Source organism: Capricornis sumatraensis, chromosome 9 (assembly GCF_032405125.1).
Source record: "Capricornis sumatraensis isolate serow.1 chromosome 9, serow.2, whole genome shotgun sequence".
NCBI classification, from domain to species: domain Eukaryota; kingdom Metazoa; phylum Chordata; class Mammalia; order Artiodactyla; family Bovidae; genus Capricornis; species Capricornis sumatraensis.
The window spans coordinates 75,994,322-76,016,920 of NC_091077.1; positions in this window are offsets into that span (position 1 = coordinate 75,994,322).

Sequence of the window (22,599 nt, forward strand, 5' to 3'; positions counted from 1 at the left end):
GTGAGTCACTCAGTAGTGTCCAACTCTTTGCAACCCCATGAACTATACAGTCCATGGAATTCTCCAGGCCAGAATACTTTAGTGGGTATCATTTCCCTTCTCCAGGGAAGCTTCTGAACCCAGGGATAGAACCCAGGTTTCCTACATTGCAGGTGGATTCTTTATCAGCTGAGCCACCAGGGAAGCTGCTAGTATTGGTAAACTTTGATTAAATCTGCATATTGAATTAAAGTAGCATGCAAGCATTTGGAATTAAAGTTAATGGGAAGAAATAAAGGTGTATTGCAAATAACAGATTATTTACTTTATTTTTCATAAATGGATCCAGATCAAATATTTTTCGTATTATTTGAGGTATTTGAAAGAATTAGAGCCTTGCCATAGGAGAAAGGGGGATTCAGTTCAGTTCATTCACTCAGTCGTGTCCGACTCCTTGAGACCACCTGAACCACAGTACGACAGGCCTCCCTGTCCATCACCAACTCCCAAATTTACCCAAATTCACGTCCATCGAGTCAGTGATGCCATCCAGTGTGCAATAGCATTATGTCTAAAAAAGTGCATGCTGCTGCTGCTGCTGCTAAGTCACTTCAGTTGCGTCTGAATCTGTGCGACCCCATAGATGGCAGCCCACTAGGCTCCTCTGTCTCTGGGATTCTCCAGGCAAGAATACTGGAGTGGGTAAAAAAAAAAAAAAAAAGTGCATACATTAGTTAAAATGTACTTTATTGCTAAACAAAAAATGCTAACCATGATCTGATGGTGTAGGGTTTCCACAGACCTTCAATCTGTAAAAAGCACAATATCTGTGAAGCACAACAAAGTGAGGCACGGTGAAACAAGGTATGTCCCAACTGAATAACAGTTACTCCAATATCCAGTGACTTAAAACCAGTTCTGTTGTGATCACTGATTCTTTGGTTTAAAAATTTGTGAAGGTCACAGCAGAACTAGATTTTCTCTGTTAAGTGATGTCTGAGACTTTAGCTAGATAGACGGCGTATGAAGGTGAGCATATCCAGCATCATGAGGAGGTATCTTCATTCACAAATCCAGTGGTTCATTTTAGCTGTCAGCTTGGACCTTAACTTGGAATGTCTTCATCACATTGTGGTGTCTTCATCACATTGTGGTGTCTTCATCACATTGTGAGGTCTTCATCACATTGTGGTGTCTTCATCACATTGTGAGGTCTTCATCACATTGTGTCTACATTGTGTGTCTTCAGATTCCTCAAAGCATGGCTTCCTCAAAACGGTTAAATTCTTACGAGGCCATGTCGAGTTCCGCAAGTGAGTATTCCAATGAGTAAAACAGAAGCTGCATTGCCTTAGTAGACTTTTATGACCTAGTCTCAGAAACCAAATGGTGTCTCTTCTGTCCCAATCTGTTGTGAAAGTGAAAGTCTCTCAGTCATGTCCAACTCTTTGCAACACCATGGACTATAAAGTCCATGGAATTCTCCAGGCTAGAATACCAGAGTGGGTAGCCTTTCTCTTCTCCAGGGGATCTTCCCAACCCAAGGATCAAACCCAGGTTTCCCGTTTTACAGATAGATTCTTTACCATCTGAACTTCAAGGGAAGCCTGTCCCATTCTGTTAGTTGTAAGCAAATTACAAGCCCAACCAGATTTAAGGAAGGGAGGGAACATAGACTCTACTTCTTGATGAAAGGAATATCAGAGAGTTTGCAGACATGTTTAAAACCATTACACTTTGGGGGACAAATCTCTTTCCAGAATGAGTACAGAAAGAAAATTATAGAATTATAAATGTAGATGCTAATGGAGTTGTTTTTTGTTAGTGTAATATTGATAATTATGTGATTTTTAAAGTTACTGGGATTGTGTGTAGTAGGATAAAAGTTCTTTGATCTATTAAGAAATGTGTAACTATCCAGTTTCCTTGAAACTTGAAAAGACAATTTGGATTTAAGTTTTTAGCATCAAATATTTTTTACTTTCACTGTAACCGTTTTTATTTTCCTCAAACATTTTCTTTTTGGTTAATTCTGAAAAGAAATACATTAGTATTACTTTTTGGAATAATTTTTATTCAGAGTAAATATCATGTCTTCTTAGGAAATGAATATCTATGGAATGAGACTGTGATCTTTGGGGAATTATTATTTCTTTCATTATTTCAGCTTTTGATAATAGTACTATTTGCTTGCTTATTTTTAAAATAATCAGTCTCCTAAATGATGATTTTAAATTTTGTATTGCTTTCATGTACATATAACACACATCTCTAGGTTAGCCCCTCAGAATATTCCAGTAAGTACAGAGATATCAACCCTGTTCTTAATAAACTTATATTCTTAGTGGAAATATACATATAATAAATAAATAATATGTAAATAACAAAAGATCATGAGGAAGTCACAAGTGTCTTTTTGGTGAATCATAGGGTGCAAAAAATAGAGTGAAAGTAAAATAAGGTGATATGGGAAGATTGGGGAGAAGCTATGATTTTGCTTTAGAGTGTCAGGGAAGATCACAATGGGGCTATAATAAATAAATCAGAACCTGAGTGACAAGAAGCTGTCATTTTGGGAGAAGTTTGGGGTCTAGTGGTGGTGATAATGGTTAATTATAGACATTATTTGTTATTTCACTGGACCAAGGGATGTCTGGATAGCTGATGGAACATTATTTCTGGTTCCTGTGAAACTGTTTCTGAAAGAGATTAGTGTTTGATCCAGTAGACTGAGGGGAAAAATCCATCCTCATCCATGTGGGTGGGCTTCATCCAATATGTTGAGGGTCAAGATGGAACAAAAAGGTGAAGTAAGGGCAGGTTCACTCTTTCTCTTCTTGACCTGGAATGCCTAGCTTTTCCTGCCCTCAACATCAGAGCTACCAGTTCTCTAGCGTATAGACTTGGACTAAATTGTACCACTGGCTTTCCTGGTTCTCCAACTTGTAAAGGGCAGACTGTGTGGGATCCAGGCCTCCATAACTGCATACACCAATTCTGACAGTAAATCTCATACATATGTATGTATGTATCTTACAGGTTCAGTTTCTCTGGAGAACCTGACTAATACAGTGCCTGTTTCAAGTAGAGGAGCCTTATCAATCACCACAATTTTCGGTGTCTAAACTCCAACCTCATAGAATAGCTTGGTGTTGCTAAAACATGAAGTGGATTTACCTTGCAACATATATGCACTGTCTCCCTTTGCCTATCATGTACTCTTCCTTTTCATCAAGTAAAAACAAGCCAAAAAAAAAAAAAAAAAAGAAAGAAAACAACTCTTATTTAAGATTTAATTCAGTTATCACTTGCCTTTTTTCACCAACAAAATAGTCAATTTCTCCTCTTTTCAGAATGCTTTACCAGTTCTGTTACTAGTTTTTTAAATTGTTTCCTGCTTATTTTTTTTTCACTAAGTGGTGAGAAAATCGATTTTTATGTGTATGTCTTTGTGTCTGCCTAGTGTTTGCCACATATTAACTAAAAAGAAATCCTTTAATGTAGTTTTGAATCCAAAACTCATTTTATTTAATATTGAGATTACTGTTTGATAGTATTTAGAAAAGACTATAATTCAGTTCAGTCGCTTAGTCATGTCCAACTCTTTGCGACTCCATGAATCGCAGCACACCAGGCCTCCCTGTCCATCAACAACTCCCGGAGTCTACTCAAACTCATTTCCATTGAAGCAGTATGCCATCCAGCCATTTCATACTCTGTTGTCCCCTTCTCCTCCTGCCCCCAATCCCTCCCAGCATTAGGGTCTTTTCCAATGAGTCAACTCTTCCCATGAGGTGGCCAAAGTACTGGAGTTTCAGCTTTAGCATCATTCCTTCCAAAGAACACCCAGGACTGATCTTTAGGATGGACTGGTTGGATCTCCTTGCAATCCAAGGGACTCTCAAGAGTCTTCTCCAACACCACAGTTCAGAAGCATCAATTCTTTGGCGCTCAGCTGTCTTCACAGTCCAACTCTCACATCCATACATCACTACTGGAAAAAACATAGCCTTGACTAGATGGACCTTTGTTGACAAAGCAATGTCTCTGCTTTTGAATATGCTATCTAAATTGGTCATAACTTTCCTTCCAAGGAGTAAGTGTCTTTTAATTTCATGGCTGCAGTCACCATCTGCAGTGATTTTGGAGCCCAAAAAAATAAAGTCTGACGCTGTTTCCCCATCTATTTCCCATGAAGTGGGTGGACCAGATGCCATGATCTTTGTTTTCTGAATGTTGAACTTTAAGCCAACTTTTTCACTCTCCTCTTTCGCTTTCATCAAGAGGCTTTTTAGCTCCTCTTCACTTTCTGCCATAAGGGTGGTGTCATCTGCATATCTGAGGTGATTGATATTTCTCCCGGCAATCTTGATTCCAGCTTGTGCTTCTTCCAGCCTAGCATTTCTCATGATGTACTCTGCATATAAGTTAAATAAGCAAGGTGACAATATACAGCCTTGGCATACTCCTTTTCCTATTTGGCACCAGTCTGTTGTTCAGTGTCCAGTTCTAACTGTTGCTTCCTCACCTGCATATAGGTTTCTCAAGAGGCAAGTCAGGTGGTCTGGTATTCCCATATTCCCATCTCTTTCAGAATTTTCCACAGTTTATTGTGATCCACACAATCAAAGGCTTTGGCATCGTCAATAAAGCAGAAATAGATGTTTTTCTGGAACTCTCTTGCTTTTTCCATGATCCAGGGGATATTGGCAATTTGATCTCTGGTTCCTCTGCCTTTTCTAAAACCAGCTTGAACATCTGGAAGTTCACAGTTCATGTATTGCTGAAGCCTGGCTTTGAGAATTTTGAGCATGACTTTTCTAGCATGTGAGATGAGTACAATTATGCAGTAGTTTGAGCATTCTTTGGCATTGCCTTTCTTTGGGATTGGAATGAAAACTGACCTTTTCCAGTCCTGTGGCCACTGCTGAGTTTTCCAAATTTGCTGGTGTATTGAGTGCAGCACTTTCACAGCATCATCTTTCAGGATTTGAAAGAGCTCAACTGGAATTCCATCAGCTCCACTAGCTTTGTTCATAGTGATGCTTTCTAAGGCCCACTTGATTTCACATTCCAGGATATCTGCCTCTAGGTGAGTGATCACACCATCGTGATTATCTGGGTGGTGAAGATCTTTTTTGTACAGTTCTCTTGTATATTCTTGACACCTCTTCTTAATATCTTCTGCTTCTGTTAGGTCCCTACCATTTCTGTCCTTTACTATCCCCATCTTTGCATGAAATGTTCCCTTGATATCTCTAATTTTCTTGAAGAGATCTCTAGTCTTTCCCATTCTGTTGTTTTCCTCTATTTCTTTGCATTGATCGCTGAGGAAGGCTTTCTTACCTCTCCTTGCTCTTTGGAACTCTGCATTCAAATGGGAATATCCTTCCTTTTCTCCTTTGCTTTTCACTTGTCTTCTTTTCACAGCTATTTGTAAGGCCTCCTCAGACAGCCATTTCACTTTTTTATATTTCTTTTCCAAGTTCATTCAATTATTTTTGACCACATATTTTTGACATGTTTCCTGAGAAACCTGTATGCGGGTCAAGAAGCAACAGTTAAAACTGCACATGAAACAATTGAGTGGATCCAAATTTGTAAAGGAATATATCAAGGCTGTATATTGCCACCCTGCTTATTTAAGTTATATGCAGAGTAGTACATCATGCAAAATGCTGGTCTGGATCAGTCACCAGCTGGATTCAAGATTTCTGGGAAAAATAATAACCTCAGATATATACATAAAATCACGCTTATGGCAGAAAGTGAAGAGGAACTAAAGAGCCTGTTGATGAAGGTGAAAGAGGAGAGTGAAAAAGTTGGCTTGAAACTCAGCATTCATAAATCTAAGACCATGGCATTCTGTCCCATCACTTCATAGCAAGTAGAAGGGAAAAAGCAGAAGCGATGAGAAATTTTATTTTCTTAGACTTCAAATCACTGTGGACAATGACTTCATCCATGAAATTAAAAGACGTTTACTCCTTGGAAGGAAAGCTGAGACAAGCTTAGCATATGAAAAAGCAGAAACATCACTTTGCTGACAAAAGTCTGTATAGTTGAAGCTAGTAGTCATGTGCATGTATGAGAATTCGACCCTAAAGAAGGCTGAGCACCTAAGAATTGATGCTTTCGAACTGTGGTGATAGAGAAGACTCTTGAGAGTTCCTTGGCCTGCAAGAAGATCAAACCAATTAATCCTAAAGGAAATCAATCCTGAATATTCATTGGAAGGACAGTTGCTGAAGTCAAAGCTCCAATACTCTGGGCACCTGATGGAAAGAGCCAACTCATTGGAAAAGACGTTGATGGTGGCTAAAATTGAGGGCAAAAGAAGAAGAGGGCAGCAGATGATGAAGTGGTTAGATTACATCACAAACTCAATGGACCTGAATTTGAGCAAACTCCAGGAGATGGTAGAGTACAGAGGACCTTGTCCATGGGGTTACAAAGAGTTGGACATAACTTAGTGACTGAACAGCAATAATGTATTAATATTTTTGTGTCTCCTCCAATCCATGGTATGTGGTATTACAGAAACACACACGATAACACCCTTGGAACAATTTAAAAACCTTAAGCAGAGTTTAATGTATTGACTGTATTTTCAGACAGTGAGGAAAAACGATGCTTGAATCAATGGACTGATACTTGTTGTATGGGATTTGCAGCTTTCCTAACACGTTCTACCAACTAATCACCTCCTGTTAGGTGTAAATGGGTTTCCAGTGTCCTGCTATTTGAAAAACTACTCTATTCATTCTTTGATAATTATAGGTTAGCTTGTCTATTAAGAACTGTGAAATAAAAATAACAGTGCAGGTAAAATCATACGTGTGCATTCTCATGCAAACAAAAAACAGGCAGAGAAGATATGTTTCCCCCTTATTTTCTTGCAGTTCCTGCGTCCTAATATTCCCCCTACTTCATCTGCTTCTTTTTTGCCTCCCTTGGGATCTCTTCCTGTAATGGTGGATCTTATCTCCAGTATAAACTTCTTTGATATGTTCTCTTTAAAGTCTTACATTGTTATTTTGGTTTCCAAATTATAGAAGAGGAATGATAATAGTTAAAACTGGCAAGTAGATGACATTTTAGAGTTTCTGAAGAAATTTCCACACATACAGTACATGATTGACACAAGTTTTATTTGTATGAATTTATTGCCTGTAAAAAACTGTTTTTAAAATATCTGTCTGAATTTTACTTTTCTGTATCACCCTCCTCAGTTATGTGCCTCTTCCAGTCAGTGATGATAAGGTACAGAAACCTTCATACTTCTAATCAATCTTTATTTGCTCTCATTCCATTCGCCTTACAAAATGCTGTTTACCAATCTTTGTGCTCAGTCACTTCAGTTATGTCCAACTCTTTGTGACCCCATATACAGTAGCCCACCAGGCTACTCCATCCATGAAATTTTCCAGGCAAGACAACTGGAGTGGGCTGCCATTTCTTTCTCCAGGGGATCTTCCCAACCCAGGGATCAAACTCACCTCACTTGCGTCTCCTGCATTGTCAGGCAGGTTCAAATTCTACCTCTAAGAAACATTCCCTTAGCCTTCATAAAGATCTTCATTCTCCCCACTATAACATTAGTGGAGCTCAGATAAAATTATTTTTCTATTGTAACTGTTAGAAAATGTTCACATATTTATAAACAATATTTGAAATTTCTCAAAAGAAGCAAACTGCATAAGTTAAAATTCTTATTACTTAATATATTGTGCAGTGTGTAACAGGCAAAGTGAAAGTGAAACTGAAAGTCCCTCAATCCCATCCAACTCTTTGTGACCCCAAGGACTATACAAGACTTCTCCAGGCCAGAAGACCAGAGTGGGCAACCTTTCCTTTCTCCAGGGGATCTTCCCAATCCAGGGATCAAACCCAGGTCTCCCGCATTGCAGGCGGATTTTTTACCAGCTGAGCCACAAAGGAAGCCCTTAACAGACAAAACTTTTGTGGCAAATTGATTTTTCAGCAGAAAATTATTTCACTAAATATTTGGTAAATCATATATGAAGATTTTTTAACATGTTCCAATAAAATACAAATGTTTTCATATTAACATCTAATATTGTTACACTTTGACATTGTAGAATCCCTGAGTTCTCGTAGTCCCACTAGAGCCTGCTTGAGGTTGATAGGCGTTACACAAAGGTAAAGTTAGAATAAATTAATCTTGGATTAAGAACTGTATCCAAAGAAAAGATTCAGTGGAAACCTGAAGACTGAAGAGCAGCTCTTTGAGAAGTTCTTAATAATACAGTGAAGATGCACATGTCTTAATTCTTTACTTGATGACCTTCTTAATTAGGTGTTGACACATGCATTCAATTGAATTTTTTAACGTATCGAATAACTGATTATCAGCCTAGAAACTCTGATTTCGGCTAATAGGTAGATCTAAACTTAGCACACTTCCTGTAATAGGACTTATGCTGAATACCATACTTTTTCCTATAAAAATAAGGGAAAATGAATGGTGTCCATTCCTTTTATTAGTCAGCACTTTTCCTTGTCAGTCAATATGTAATCATCGAGTGCATCTTAAGTGTGTGACTCTGGTGAACACAGATATTATGGGTCTTGTTTTTATTAACTTTCAGCTTTATGTAATTAATAGAAAAGAAGTTGATATCTAGGCTTCTTGTCTTGGGTAGGATTTGCATTTATCCTGGTGGAAAAGAGTTGGAAAAGGTAGAAAGAATTCTTCCAAGTAAATGGTGTGGCTTAAATAAATTTATCATTGAAAGAACTGAAGCAAGAGTTATTAAAAATATTGCTATGCCATCAGAGAACTAAGATGGGGAGTAGGGGGTAAAGAAATGGTGCCTTAAAGCACATTCACAGCCATGGAGTTAAGAAAATTCCATGGACAGAGGAGTCTGGTGGTCTATATAGTTCATGGGGTGGCAAAGAGTCAGACACCATTGAGCAACTGAGCATACGTGCATGCTTAATTAACACAATAAAGTATCTTGTTATGGAGTTCTGTCATTCCTAGTCAACTGTATTGCTGTTAGGGTAAAATTCATTCCTAAATAATCTATCCAATAATTAAACAAGAAAGATAGCTGAACATCAGGAAACCTCCCTTTACTATTACAGGTCAGGTGAGAAGTATTCCCAACAGACTTGATTGAGTAAGGCTGTTTTTGTCTCTCTGCATTATATTTGCACTTAAAGCTACAGAGAATATGCTGGTATTAAAGTATTTTAACAAGGAAGACATTTGAATGGGATGGCTCTAATGCCTTGCTAGTTTACATAAGAAAGTCAAACCCTAAGCCAGGGTCAATGCACTCACATCCAAGAAAATGAAATCTAAGAACAACCAATCACAACTGCCAACTAGGATTTCCCAAACTGCTACTAAGTCGCTTCAGTCGTGTCCGACTCTGTGTGACCCCATAGATGGCAGCCCACTAGGCTTCTCTGTCCCTGGGATTCTCCAGGCAAGAACACTGGAGTAGGTTGCCATTTCCTTCTCCAATGCATGAAAGTGAAAAGTGAAAGTGAAGTCACTTAGTCGTGCCCGACTCTTAGCGACCCCATGAACTGCAGCCTTCCAGGCTCTTCCTTCCATAGGACTTTCCAGGCAAGAGTACTGGGGTGGGTTGCCATTGCCTTCTCCGTTTCCCAAACTAGGCAACTTCTTAAGCTATAACCATTCAGATTATATATAACCATTCAGCTTTATTGGAACATCTAGGAGGGGCATTAGACAGAAAATGAATACTGAATGTCTGCACTTGAACCAAGCGAAAGAGAAAGAGGAGAAATGAATTTAAACTAAAAGATGTTTTTTCATAGGACAGACCCAGCTCTCTCTCTCTCTAACCCTCCTGCCCTCCACTACTGCCTGCATATAATACTCTCTCTGGGGTACAGGATAGCAATCAGCTGACTGCTATACTAGGCAGGATGGCATCCTTCTTTCTAAAATAGCACAGATCTGGTAAAGAACTCGAGCCAGGCAAGCTATGGGTTTGTTTATTGTATATGCTGTTAAATATTCCCAGATAAAACCTCCATTTGTCAATGACCCAGCAGGGAGTAAATGAAAATGCTTATTCAGACCCCTCAGCAGAGAGAGCTCCCTTAATCCGCTCACTGATGAGATAACGCTGTAGGATTACAATAATCAACTTGCAGTATGTCCTCTGCTGCTGCTGCTGCTGCTGCTGCTGCTGCTAAGTCGCTTCAGTTGTGTCCGACTCTGTGCGACCCCATAGATGGCAGCCTGCCAGGCTCCCCCGTCCCTGGGATTCTCCAGGCAAGAACACTGGAGTGGGTTGCCATTTCATTCTCCAAGGCATGAAAGTGAATAGTGAAAGTGAAGTCGCTCAGTCGTGTCCGACTTCCAGCAACCCCATGGACTGCAGCCTACCAGGCTCCTCCATCCATGGGATTTTCCAGACAAGAGTACTGGAGTGGGTTGCCATTGCCTTCTCCATTTTTTATAGAGCCTTTTGTAAATCTTTGGTGCTTGATCAATAAATTGATTTGATTGATATGTATTGTTTAAGGCAATGATCAAACTGTTGCACATGGTATGATTTAACAAGGAATGTGTTCTGGTGTCAAGGAGGAGAGAGAAAGGAAGGAAACTGAGTGGGAGGAAGTGAGAGAGAAAGGGAAATAGATTGGAACAAGAAATATCCTCATATGCCATATATGAGAGTTTCAACTATTGGTCTGTAGAATTTGTGAAGTATATTTCCGTTGGAATGGAAATATCTTGCAGTTTGAGCTTTCACGTATAAAAAAGGTAATTGATTTTCCATTCATGTTTCAGCCTTACCTTTTATCATCAACAGTGCTTCTATTTTGGCACAAGGTTGTGAAATGTGGTGACAATATATGACCTTCAAAGACTCTGAGCAGAATCTAGTGGGTAGCATATGCACTCCACGCTGTGTTTCTCCCAGGCTCAATCACTTATACTCAGGATAGCTTTACATCAGCTGTGTTACTGATGTGGCATCATCGAGTGATAACTTGATCACAGCTTTGACACTGATTTTCCTAGGTATGGCATCACTTTTCTTATGAACTTATTATCTTCTTCTTTTCTTCCATTAGCTTCATTTTATTTTGACGGTGAAGTTAATTTTCATTAAGACTGAGTGAAATACTGTGGAAAAATATAGACTCTGACAACTTCAACAAGAAAGGGGAAAGAAAAGTGGCAGAACATTTCACAACAAATGTAAGGGAAGACAAGGCAACATTGACTCCAGTTAACATTAAAAGCAAGGGAAATAGATGCTTGGAGACTCAACTGTGAGGAAATACTGGAGTTTATCTCCAGTATTGAAGATACCTAAAGGGAGATTGAATGGATCTCTATTTGCTTTTCCTCAGAGTCTATTTTAGTTAATGTATTAGACAACTGGGAAATATATAATTAGAATTATCATTTACTTTAAAAAAGATTATTTTAATCATTCACTGGAAAAACTGAACTGTAGATAATAAGATAAATGAATGTGATAGAAAGTGTTCATTTATTTCTCTATATGACCTACCGTAGCTTTGGGAGTATATACCTTGAACTTTAAAAATATATCATTCACTAGAAATGGCAACCCACTCCAGTGTTCTTGCCTGGAGAATCCCAGGGACGGAGGAGCCTGGTGGGCTGCCATCTATGGGGTCACACAGAGTTGGATACAACTTAAATGACTTAGCAGCAGCAGCATACTATATCTAGTGGTGTGCATACATTAATACTAGCCTTCCAGTTTATCACCCTTACTTCCCCCCCTGGAAACCATAAGATTGTTTTGTATATTTGTTACTCTGTTTCTGTTTTGTAAATAAATTCATTTATATCAGTCTTTTAGATTTCATACATAAGCAGTATCATATGACACTAGTCTTTTTCTTTCTGACTTACTTCACTCAGTATGACAATCTCTAGGTTCATCCACATTGCTGTAAATGGTATTATTTAGTTCTTTTTTAATAGCTGAGTAATATTCCATCGTATACATGAATCACATCTTCTTTATCCATTCCTTTGTCAATGGACATTTTGCTTGCTTCCGTGTCCTGGCTGTTGTAAATAGTGCTGTAATGAACATTGTGGTGTATGTATCTTTTCAAATTATGGTTTTCTCTAGGTATGTGCCCAGAAGTGGGATTGCTGGATCATCTGATAACTTTATTTGTTTTCTTTTCTTTTTTTTTAATAGGGAAACTTCATACTGTTCTCTATGATGGTTGTAACACTTACATCTCCACCAACAGTGTAGGAGGGTTCCCTTTTTTCCATAGCCTCTCCAGCATTTATGGTTTGTAGATATTTTGATACTGACCTTTCTGATTGGTATGAGGTGATGCCTCATTGTAGTTTTGAGTTGCATTTCTCTAATAATTGGTGATGTTGAGCATCTTTTCGTGTGTGTGTGTGTGTGTGTGTGTTTGTTTTTTTTTTGCCATCTGTATGTATTTTTTAGAGAAATGTTTTATGGCAACCCACTCCAGTACTCTTGTCTGGAAAATCCCATGGACAGAGGAGCCTGGTAGGCTGCAGTCCATGGGGTCGCTCAGACACGACTGAGCGACTTCACTTTCACTTTTCACTTTCATGCCTTGGAGAAGGAAATGGCAACCCACTCCAGTGTTCTTGCCTGGAGAATCCCAGGGACGGGGGAGCCTAGTGGGCTGCCATCTATGGGGTCGCACAGAGTTGGACACAACTGAAGCGACTTAGCAGCAGCAGCCCAGTTTTGACTGAGTTGTGTTTTTCATTATTGAGTTATATGAGCTTTTTTTATATTTTGAAGATTAATCCCTTGTCAATTGCTAATTTGCAAATATTTTCACTCATTCTGTAGCTTGTCTTTTTGTTTTGTTTATGGTTTCCTTTGCTGTGCAGAACCTTTTAAGTAGGACCCATTTGTTTAGAATTTATACAGATAATCTGATTTACCACTGAATCAAAAATAATAAAGTACATAGGAAAAAATCTACTCAAGGAGGCGAAATCTGTACTCAGAAAACTATAGGATGATGATGAAAGAAAGTAAAGATGACTCAAACAGATGGAGAGACATATCATGTTCTTGGATTGTAAGAATCAATATTATCAAGATGATTAGTATACTACCCAAAGCAATCCACAGATTCAGTGCAATCCCTATAAAATTTCCAATGGCATTTTTTTCATAGAATTAGAACAAAAATTTTGCAGTTTTTATGGAAATACCAAAAAAACCCCCCAAATATCCAAAGCAAACTTGAGAAAGAATAGAGATGGGAGGAATCAGGCTCCCTGACTTTAGACTATACTACAAAGCTAGAGTCATCAAAACATTTTGGTATTGCCCAGTACCATGAACAGGAATATAGATCAGTGGAAAATGATAGAACGTCTAGAGATAAACCCACACATGTATGGCCAACTAATCTATGACAAAAGAGGCCAGAATATGCAAGGGAAAGAAGACATCTCTTCAGTAAGTGGTGCTGGGAAAACTGAACAGCCAAATGTTAAATAATTAAATTAGAACATTTCCTAATACCATACTAAAAAATAAGCTAAAAATGAATTAAAGATCTAAAAATAAGACCAGATATTATAAAACTCTTAAAGGAAAACATAAGCAGAACACTTTCTGTCATAAATTGAAACAAGATCTTTTCTGATCCACTTCCTAGAGTAATGAAAATAAATCTGCCTTTTTAAAAGGAAGAATTTGTTTGTATTTTATAATTAAAAAATTTGGAGAAGTTTAAAATAGAGTAATTAAAATAATATTAAAGACATTCATAATCCTTATATTTAGAGAAAATATCTTAAAAGTAATTAAAACTTTTGCATAAAAATAATTTTTTAATTTACATTTAGTTAATATTATTCATGTCTTTGATATTTTGCTTTAAAATTTTATTATTAGTAATTTCTGTCTCAATATTCTCAAATCTTTTTAATGAATACATGATGTTTGGTCATTGAATATGATATAATTTATTTAAATTATCACAGAATTTGAGTATACTGGGCAATTATTTTAAAATAAAATTAATTTGTTTCTGTGTATATTAAATTTTGCAAGTGTGATCATTTTTAGTATATACGTACATGCAGAAAAGCAACTTAAAAGATGCTAACTGGTAATGACAGTTTACATACGATACCAAAGGCAAATCTATGAAAGAAACAATTGATCAGTTCAGTTCAGTCGCTCAGTCATGTCCGACTCTTTGTGACACCATGAAGCTAGGCAGGAGCATGCCTCCTCCCTGTCCATCACCAACTCCCAGAGTTCACTCAAATCACGTCCGTCGAGTTGGTGATGCCATCCAGCCATTTCGTCCTCTGTCATCCCCTTCTCCTCCTACCCCCAATCCCTCCCAATGAGTCAACTCTTTGCATGAGGTGGCCAAAGTACTGGAGTTTCAGCTTTAGCATCATTCCTTCCAAAGAACACCCAGGACTGATCTCCTTTAGAATGGACTGGTTGGATCTCCTTGCAGTCCAAGGGACTCTCAAGAGTCTTCTCCAATACCGCAGTTCGAAAGCATCAATTCTTCGGCACTCAGCTTTCTTCACAGTCCAACTCTCACATCCATACATGACTGCTGGAAAAACCATAGCCTTGACTAGATGGACCTTTATTGGCAAAGTAATGTCTCTGCTTTTGAATATGCTATCTAGGTTGGTCATAACTTTCCTTCCAAGGAGTAAGCGTCTTTTAATTTCATGGCTGCAGTCACCATCTGCAGTGATTTTGGAGACCAAAAAAATAAAATGTGATGCTGTTTCCACTGTTTCCCCATCTATTTGCCATGAAGTGATGGGACCAGATGCCATGATCTTCGTTTTCTGAATGTTGAGCTTTAAGCCAGCTTTTTCACTCTCCTCTTTCACTTTCATCGAGAGGCTTTTTAGCTCCTCTTCACTTTTCTGCCATAGGGGGGTGTCATCTACATATCTGAGGTGATTGATATTTCTCCCGGCAATCTTGATTCCAGCTTGTGCTTCTTCCAGCCCAGTGTTTCTCATGATGTACTCTGCATAGAAGTTAAATAAGCAGGGTGACAATATACAGCCTTGACATACTCCTTTTCCTATTTGGAACCAGTCTGTTGTTCCCTGTCCAGTTCTAACTGTTGCTTCCTGATCTGCATACAGATTTCTCAAGAGGCAGGTCATGTGGTCTGGTATTCCCATCTCTTTTAGTATTTTCCACAGTTTATTGTGATCCACACAGTCAAAGGCTTTGGCATAGTCAATAAACCAGAAATAGATGTTTTTCTGGAACTCTCTTGCTTTTTCCATGATCCAGGGGATATTGGCAATTTGATCTCTGGTTCCTCTGCCTTTTCTAAAACCAGCTTGAACATCTGGAAGTTCACAGTTCATGCATTGCTGAAGCCTGGCTTGGAAAATTGATAAAGTAGACTTTTAATATTAGAACCTTTTGTTCTGTGAAAAATAACATCAGGAGAATGAGATTACAACTCACAGACTGGGGGTCCATTGAAAAATATTTTCAAAAAGCATATCTATAAGGGACTAGTACACAGAATAAACAACTCTCAAGAGTCAACAGTAAGAATGAAACAACTTGATTATAAAATGGACCAAAGACCTTAACAAATATTTTACCAAAGAAGGTATACAGATGGCAAATAAGAATATGAGCATATGCTTCACATCATATGTCACCAGAGAATTACAGATTAAGATGAGAACCAACTACAAACATTCAGTTCAGTTCAGTCCCTCTGTTATGTCCGACTCTTCGCAACCCCATGAATCGCAGCATGCCAGGCCTCCCTGTTCATCACCATCTCCTGGCATTCACTCAGACTCATGTCCATCGAGTCAGTGATGCCATCCAACCATCTCATCCTTGGTCGTCCCCTTCTCCTCCTGCCCCCAATCCCTGCCAGCATCAGAGTCTTTTCCAATGAGTCAGCACTTCTCATGAGGTGGCCAAAGTACTGGAGTTTCAGCTTTAGCATCATTCCTTCCAAAGAAATCCCAGAGTTGATCTCCTTCACAAACATTAGAATGGCCAAAATAAAAACACTGACAATACCAAATGCTGTCATGGATGTAAATGAGCAAGTACTTTCATTGCTGATGGGAAAACAAAGTGGTACAGGCCACTTTGGAAGATAGTTTGCCTTAAAAAAAAAATTAATCATACTATTACATAATCCAGCAATCAAGCTTCTCGATATTTATCCAAAGGAGTAGAAATATTATGTCTAAGACTTGCTGCCCACACAAAAACCTGCACATGGATATTTATAGTAGCTTTGTTCATAATTGCCAAAACTTGAAAACAACCTAGATGTCCCTAAGTGTGAATAGATAAATAAACTGTGATACATCCAGACAATAAAAAAAAGATTTTTCAAATTTGGAAAACTCAGCAGTGGCCACAGGACTGGGAAAGGTCAGTTTTCATTTCAAATCCAGAGAAAGGCAATACCAAAGAGTGTTCAAACTATCACAAATTTGCACTCATCTCACACGCTAGTGAAGTAATCCTCAAAATTCTCCCAGCCAGGCTTCAACAGTATGTGAACTATGAGCTTACAGATGTTCAAGCTGGATTTAGAAAAGGCAGAGGAACCATGGTCAAATTCCCAGCATCCACTGGATCACCAAAAAAGCAGAGTTCCAGAAAGACATCTACTTCTGCTTTATTGACTATGCCAAAGCTTTTGACTGTGTAGACCACAACAGACTATGGAAAATGCTTCAAGAGATGGGAATACCACAACACCTTACCTGCCTCCTGAGAAATCTGTATGCAGGTCAAGAAGCAATACTTAGAACTGGACATGGAATAACAGACTGGTTCCAAACTGGGACAGGAGTATGTCAAGGTTGTATATTGTCACTCTGCTTATTTAACTTATATTCAGAGCACATCATGTGAAATGCTGAGTTGGATGAAGCACAAGCTGAAATCAGAATTGTCAGGAGAAATATCAATAATATAATGCAGATGACACCACCCTTGTGGCAGAAAGTGAATAATAACTAAAAATCCTCTTGATGGAAGTGAAAGAGGAGAGTGAAAATATAAGCTTAAAACTCAACATTTCTGTCAGAAAACGAAGATCATGGCATCTGGTTTTATCACTTCATGGCAAACAGATGGGAAAACAATGGAAACAGTGAGAGACTTTATTTTGGGGGGTTCCAAAATCACTTCAGATGGTGACTGCAGCCATGAAATTAAAAGAAGCTTGCTCCTTGGAAGAAAAGCTATGACCGATCTATACAGCATATTGAAAAGCAGAGATGTTACTTTGCCAACAAAGGTCCATGGAGTCAAAGCTATGGTTTTTCCAGTGGTCATGTATGGGTGTGAGAGTTGGACTGTAAAGAAAGAGGAGTGCTTAAGTATTGATGCATTTGAGCTGTAGTGTTGAAGAAGACTCTTGGGAGTCCCTTGGACTGCAAGGAGATCCAACCAGTCCATCCTAAAGGAAATCAGTCCTGAATATTCATTGGAAGGACTGATGCTGAGCTGAAACTTCAATACTTTTGCTATTTGATGCAAAGAACTGAATCACTGGAAAAGACCTTGATACTTGGCAAAGATGAAGGCGGGAGGAGAAGGGGACAACAGAGGATGAGATGGTTGGATGGTAACACCTACTCGATGGACATGAGTTTGAGCAAACTCTGGGAGTTGGTGATGGACAGGGATGCCTGTCATGCCACAGTCCAAAGAGTCCTGACTCTTTGTAAAGAGTCAGGCACAACTGAGTGACTGAAATAAACTGTTTAATATGTCACTGTAAAGTTCATTGGCTGTAACAAATGAGCCATTATGGTGGGGACTGCTGGTAATGAGATAGGGTGAGTGTCTAGGGAATCATGGAATACATAGTAAAGCCCTGTACCTTCCCATCTACTTTGCTGTGAGGCTAAACGTGTCTAAAATATAAAGTCTTAATTTAAAAGTAATGATAACTGGATAGGCAAAAATTATATAACATTAATTAGCATTTAAATATAGTATACTGATTGTGTATTTATATAATTTGCTCCATTGTTTTTTTCTGTTGCGCTTTATTCCTTTTTTTCAGTACCCATATTCATTTCTAAAATCTACTAGGACTTTGAGGTTTTAGGAAGATTACTCATTTGAATGAAAATAACTAAGTAACATTCATATCTAATTTGTAAGGTGGTGGCCACCTTACCATTGCTGCTAAAGATATCATTTGCAAAACTTGGCCTTGTCCAAGCTACTAACATGAGATTTTAGTGTCATTGCTGAGGATAAGTCAGTATTAACATTGAGGAGATAATCTAAGTCAAGCATTTTCAGTAGAACTTTTTATTACTATACATCTTTTCTAGAATTTCAAGTTTACTATTGATATTATATTTTGATAATTTGTCAAACATAGTTCAATATGAAATTGAGATGAGGCAAAAACCTTTTCAGAATGAAAATAATTTTGGCACACTAAAACCTTCATATCATTATGTTTATAGGCATGCTCACAAATACTCTGGGTTTCTCCAAATTATCACAGGTCTGTTCCAAAAAAGCAAAACACAACAACAATGAAAAAGCCAAAGAGCTCCAGCTTCTCTGCAGATACTGTATTAGTCAACCAGGACTAGAATAACAGCTTACAACAGACTGGGTGGCTTAAACAGCAGAAATATATTTTGTCATAGATCTGGAACCCAGGAGTCCAAGATCAAGGTACTGCCAGAGTTCGTTTCTGGTGAGAACTGTCTTGGCTTTCAGAGGGCCACTGTCTTGCTGTGTCCTCATATGACATGTTCCCTGTGCTTGGGCTTAAAGAGATAGGAAAGAAGAGAGAGAACATGTATGAGATAGCACTAGCTCTCTTTCTAAAAGAACATTAGACCTATATCGGATTAGAGCCTATGCTCATGACTTCATTTAGCCTTTCTTAGAGGCCTCATGCTTTCCTGGTGACAGAGGGTAAAGAATCTGCCTCCAATGCAGGGGACCTGAGTTGGGTCCCTGGGTCAGGAAGATCTCCTGGAGAAGGAAATCACTGCTCACTCCAGCCTGTGGACACACACACACGCACACACCCCATCTCCAATACAGTCACACAAGGGACTAGAGCTTGAACATAAGAATTTTGGGGAGATACATTTCATTCCATAACAAATACTTAGGGCTTATGCTAAATTTTCATACAATTGGGTTAGCCAAAAAGTTCATTTGGGCTTTTCCACAAGACGATGATTGTCTCTTGCTCTTCAGGAGGATTGCAGTGCAATTGATCAAACTAAGCAAAAATGTGCACTTTATTTTAAAATGTATAATGTGTATAAACCTATATCAGAACTTTTGAAGAATAATTTAAATCCTTCATTAAGTTAAGTGTTAGTTGCTTAAATCCTGCATTATGTCAAAACAAATACAGCAGATGCCAGTTTATCTTTTTTTTTTCTCTTCTGCTTATTACTTCTTATGTATGTCCAGGTTAGAACAAAATTACTTGAAATGTAGTCTTTAGGAGCCATCTGCCACTCTCATTCTCAGATTCTGTTGAGTCAACTCAGATTTCCTGTAAGAAAATGTACTCCTCTATGACCATTCTAACAGATGGTTGTTATTTCGATGGCTTTCCAGTTGGTTCTGTATTTTAAATGTAGTGTGACCCTCTGAGAAAGTGCCCACTGAGAAAGTGATCTTTTTCTTTGCTTCCTGTTTTTTAATTTCCATCCACCTGAAACACTATTCATGAAAGTGATTTTATGGGAAAATTGTGACATCCCCTAAGGCAGTCCCATCAGATTATCTGCCATGTAGCTGTACTGTAAGCAAAACTAGATCTAGCAGCCTAGCAGAGTTTCAGGTTTAGCAAGATTGTATGATGTATTTTTTTCTTCGACATTTTCAGGTTAATGTTCTTCTTTCCTTTCATCCACAGCTATATTAGAATGGTAGTGTTGAAAATGAGTATCCCCTTCCTCCATACAGATTTCAGTACGTTTTAGGCTAAGGGTGTAAGTTTTCTATACTGCCCAGGGTTGCAATAGTTGATTCTGTGTATGTATTTTTGTGGGTGGGGTTTGTATTTAGATTGTCGAATTCTTGTTGTTGCTTGCCTGAATACTGTTAAATATAAATGTATATCAGAAGCTGCAGTTTAGTTCTAGATATAAGGGTTTTCTATATTTAATTTTGCTGTATTATTTTATTCCTTCTTTCAGAATTAATATGTAATTGTAACATTAACTCCTATGAAGTAAAGATACATGGTGTTATGAGGAAAAGGACACTGGTCAGGAAGGTCAGAAAGGCTTTCTTGGGCAAAGGATTTTTCCTAGATATCTGAACTGTGAGGAATAATGAATTAAGAAGTGGCATGGTAGGCAGAGCCCAGAATTTGTAGCAAAAGTACATTATTGAACTTTTTAAGTACAAAAGTCTTTTGAACTTTTTTTGAATGACTATTTAGTTTTTTGAACTTTTTCTAAATAGCAAAGAAAGAAAATGCAGAAATTTGGTCAAGGTGTTACTTCACCTGATTTACACATCTAAATATTAATAAATAGTTTGCTCATGGATGAACAGAGTACAATAATGGATGCCAGGAGACCATTTAGAAAGCTATTACCTTCATCTGGGTAAGGGACGATGGAAATCAGTCCAGAGAGTTGGAGATGTTGCTGGAGAGAAAACTGGCTTTAAGAAATATTTATCAGATAGACTGAAAGACATGCTGATTAATAGGATATGGGAAATGAAGGAAAGATATTAAGGATGATTCCAATCTGAATGCAATCACTAATCAAATTTGGTTATAGATATCAAGTTTAATTTTAAATATGTGGAATTTGAGATACACCTAAGACAACTAAGTGTTCAATATCATTTAAGAAATTGAATGGGAGTAGAGCATAGAGGCAAGAGAATTATTCATATGTATATATACATATGAATACCTAAAGAGTAATATTCAATGCTGAAATAAATGTTTCAGGTTTATTTCCATTTACATACTTGTTTTTCATAGTTCCAGCATAAATTATTCACTACAAATAAGTTAATTTCACATGAACATAATAAAAAATCTTTTAAACCCTCATGACTCTAGGAGTAAGAAATTGGCTTTGGAGGTATTAAATCTTCATTGACAAATCTTCATTGATGGATAATAGGACCAAATGTTTGCAAATTTTTAAAGTTTTAGACTTTTAAGATTTCTTTTTTATAGCAGATATTATTTCTGTTATAAAAATGAAAAATCAAGTATTTTTAATTCATAATTTGGTATAATGAATATGGATTCCTTATTATTTTAAAAGAATAATAAAAATTATTAAAAGGAAATAAAAGGACAGGAAGGTATAAGGAAAAGAGTTGACAAAACTCAATTTTTAGAAATCATAATAGGCTATCAATGGTTACAGAGTTAACATTACCATGCTTTAAAAGCATCCTTATTTAAAACAGAGATTTGATGTTTCCATGAATCCCATGGTTGGTCATCACACTTAAAGAAATGGAGAAATCATTCCACGTTGCACTTAAACTTTATGGAGCATTTTGCAGTATCATTTAACTAGTTTTAGGTTTTATGTCTATCATAGTAGTTGTCCTCCCACAAAGATGGTAAAAATAGCACAATGGGAATAAGTCTGTAGATCAAGCTTTAAAGGCACTGTAGGAATCACATAACCCAACAAATTTGGTATATGACACTTCCCCTATGAATTATTAAGAAGCAAAGGAGTGCTGAATCATTTACTGCATGCAGCAGTGGGGTACTTCCAAAACACCGCATGAATAATCATTGCACATTTGTGAGCAGAAAAGCAAATATAAGAAATAGTTTTTCATCTTCCCTGCCTTTGCATAACCATTTTAATGTCTAAAGAATGCTAGAAGTACAAGACACAGAGGTTCTCTTCAACTTCATACTTCATCAGCTATATTGAATATGTTATTCTTATAGAATAACACATCATGTTGTAAGCATTAGAAAGACCATATTCTTAATTATTGAGTTCCACTCTGAAGCACTTTAAAACTTGGTTCTTGTCAATCTATACCTTTAAATTGCTGCTATTAAAATCTTGGTTATTTTCAAAGAGAGAGAAGAAGCAAAACCCATAGAAAGGCCAGGGCAGTTCTTAGGTGGAGGAGAGCAAAATTTGCCATCTCTAAATCAATTTCTTCGTTGTAAGGAATAACTTAGGCTGATTATTTTTAAGGCCCCAGGTACTCAGAACCTTTGAGTTCTCCCTAACTGCTTGAAAGAGTATAGAGAACCTGAACCAGGAAGAGAGATATCATCAGAGATAACTGTAGTATGAACTAGGTGTGGTGGACAGGGAGGAACCTAGAAAAGTCTATTTGTTGAAAGTCCTGCCAGTGTCCCTTGTCTCTACACAGTCCTGTAAAATTTGGTTTACCATTTGCTTTTCCATTTCCATGTAAATTGCCTTCCTCCCCTTTGGAGTCTCAAGTCACAGCTCTAACATCCTATTTTATCTGTAATTGAAGATGATAATTAAGGTGAGGGCTTGGGTTGTTTTGGTGAGTTACTAAGTTTTCCTGGGTCTCTACCATGTGTACATGTTATTCAGCTTTTGTTTTCTCCTGCTAATCTGTCTCATAGAAA